The following is a 2,807-nucleotide window of genomic DNA, read 5'->3' as shown; positions in this document are numbered from 1 at the left end:
AGAGCTGTTTCACTGTGTCTGGAGCTGTATCACTGCTGTTTCACTGCGCCTGGGACCAGCCTCCCCGGAAGGGCTTTCTTCCGTCAGTGCTCACTGGCTGTCCTGACCCCGTTCATCGCTTCTGCTCCCCCTGCCCTCGTGGATCATGGATCGGTGGCCAACGACCCACAAAGAGAGGGAGAGACCCCCGCAGGGATGGAGTTGGTTCAGCGTGGTGCACCGTTTCAAATTTGAAATAGTTTTTGGGTTATTTTTCACTTTTGTACACAGGGTCTCACCATATAGCCTCCTGCCTCAGTTTCCCAAGTACTGCAATGACTGGCATGTGCCCCTTTTTCCAGGGAAGCAGGAGTGAGACACATGAAGACATATACCATGCAGTCACATGTGTACACACCCCATATGGAGTCACACACATGTCCACATACCATATAGTCACATACATACATACCCACATACACATTCTGCATGGAGTCACCACATAGCCACATAAACACATCCATGGAGTCACCTATATCACATCATAGTCATGTACACACATAGGGAGTCACACACATATTCACATACCATATAGTTATACACACACAGAGTCACACATATGTACACACACCACATAGCCACACAATGTCCACATACTATATAGTTATACACACACAGTCACACACATATCCACATACCAAACAGTCCATAAAAATATCCATACACCATATGATCACACACACATATGCACAGAGGGAGTCAGACACATGTATATTCATCATATCCCATGTGCACATGCACCCCCCCATCATGGATCTGTGACCTAGACCCCCTCTCCTCTGGAAATAGTGATTTGGTCTGGCCCAAGTAGAATGATACACCCAAGGACTGTCTCCTGGTGTGTGCCCCAGACGCAGGAGCTGGTGGCCCTGCTTGACCCATAGAGACCTGGTTGCCTGGGACATGGAGGCACAGCCCCAGTCAGCTGTGGTGTGGGAGGTGCTTAGAGGGTCCAGCCTGGGCTCTCTTGAGCGCTGGGGCCTGCTGGTGACTTTTTAAGATATTTGTGCCAATAGACCTTTTTCCCTTATCTTTTGAGCCAGAAACACTTTTTTTTTTTTTTGTTTTTTTGAGACAGGGTCTCCCTGTAGCCCCAGCTGGCCTGGAACTCACTATGTAGACCAGGCTGTTTATTCCTTGGTAAACTCCAGCCTTTTTTTTCCCCCCTACAGTAGGTGTTTTTTATTACTTTCATATTCTGAAGCAGTTCATGACCAGCATTGTGCTTTGGGGACTTTTTTTCAAAATGTAAGTGAAAGCATTTCTTTAGGGAAAAGGCACATGTTCACTGAATAGGTAGGAAAGCTCTACACCTGCCCCTTCCCCTTCTTGGGGAGCAGCGCCTACGGGGACCCATCCTGGCACCCTAGAAGCTTTCAGAAAAGTGGCCCTTAGCCTCCCTGACCCTGTTCTTGTCCCCCTTCCCTGGCAGCTGGGATGAGGGCAGCACTCCTCAAAGCCTGTTTGATCTTCAGGTCCTTCAGGGCTGACTCCAGGCTCTTCACCTCCCAGATGCTCAAACCACCACCCAGTGGTGCAGAACTTAGAGCACTTGGCCTTGTCCAGGCTCAGCACTGAGGCTTGGCTGACGCTGTTCTTGTGCAGGGAGTCCAGGCCTGCGCCCGAAGTTGGGCCGCCCTCCGAGCCGACCTTGTGGAGGTTCTGGAAGTGGTCTCGTCCAGCCTGCCAAAGCTCAGCTTCCCTGCAGCGCTGTCGTAGGGAGACAGCATTGGGAAGCAGTTGTGGCCCACTGCCACTAAACTTGTTTTCTGTCATGAAGGTGATGGCAGTGTTTTAGAGGCCAGGGTTGGCATCTGCCAGGCACACAATGCTGTCATGGCTGACCCAGGCCACACGGCTCCCAGGCTGAGAAACAAACACCGTGCACCCAGCCGCAGCTGCTGCTGGACTCAAACACCAGCTCCCCAAAGCGCATTTTGGAGCCCCAAGGTGTGGGGGCTGGTCGTTTTTCCACCTCCTTGATGTAGGCTGAGAAGATCTTGCACTTGAAGTCATAGGAGCCTGCAGCCAGCAGTAGGTTGGTAGGGTGCAGGTGGAAGCCGAGGACAGAGGAGCGGATGGGCTTCTTAATGTGCTTGCACACCCACCATTCTTGAAATAACAGATGGAGATGACACGGGAACCAATGCCCATGTGCAGTTCTCATTGTTCACACTGGGGGCCCAGCGCACACAGTGGGCAGCACGGTTGATTCTCAGGATGACCAGTGTGGGCTTTCACGTGCAGCCGTTCAGCGTCCACATACAGGTATTGCGGGTCTGTGCCACAGGTCACGATGTGGTTATCCTCAGGGGCCCAGTCGATGCCTGTCACCTGCCTGTTGTGCTCCTTGAGCTTGTGAACCTTGGTCCATTTGGCTCCACTCTTTGTAGATGTGCACCTCATGGTTGTTGGGGCAGATGGTGATTTATGTAGGATCCTTGTTCCAGGCTGGCAGCTGATGGGTTCCACCAGGACGCTGTGGTAAGCTATTTTCTGGGCCACTTGCTGCATGGGCACAGGGAGGGGCTGGCTCTACAAAGGCAGCAACCTTTCCACAGGGTGTCCTGCCCTCCCTGTGCCCTGCCACTCACAAAGCTCTGTGGTAAGGCCTGCCTGTGCCCAGCATAGATAGCCAAGGCAGGCACACAGCCTAGCTTTTCATTTTTATTTATTTTTATTTTATGTGTATGAGTGTTTGCATGTATGTATGTGCACCATGTGCATGCAATGGCCTGTGGAGCCAGTGCTCTCAGCCACTGAGCCAC

At 51.9% G+C, this 2,807-nt stretch overlaps 1 pseudogene across 1 annotated transcript; it reads right to left on the bottom strand.

Annotated features, from left to right (window-relative positions):
* Window positions 1–1,430: 1,430 nt before the first annotated feature.
* LOC103748715 lies at window positions 1,431–2,553 on the bottom strand (annotated as a pseudogene). Its single transcript, XR_001872870.1, has one exon. The product of XR_001872870.1 is annotated as an actin-related protein 2/3 complex subunit 1B pseudogene (transcript).
* Between the last annotated feature and the right edge of the window lie 254 nt (window positions 2,554–2,807).

This window comes from Nannospalax galili, unplaced genomic scaffold, assembly GCF_000622305.1.
Source record: "Nannospalax galili isolate Female #2095 unplaced genomic scaffold, S.galili_v1.0 scaffold664, whole genome shotgun sequence".
NCBI classification, from domain to species: Eukaryota; Metazoa; Chordata; class Mammalia; order Rodentia; family Spalacidae; genus Nannospalax; species Nannospalax galili.
Note: the sequence above shows the minus strand (reverse complement) of the source record. Positions and strands in the feature narration are given on the sequence as shown.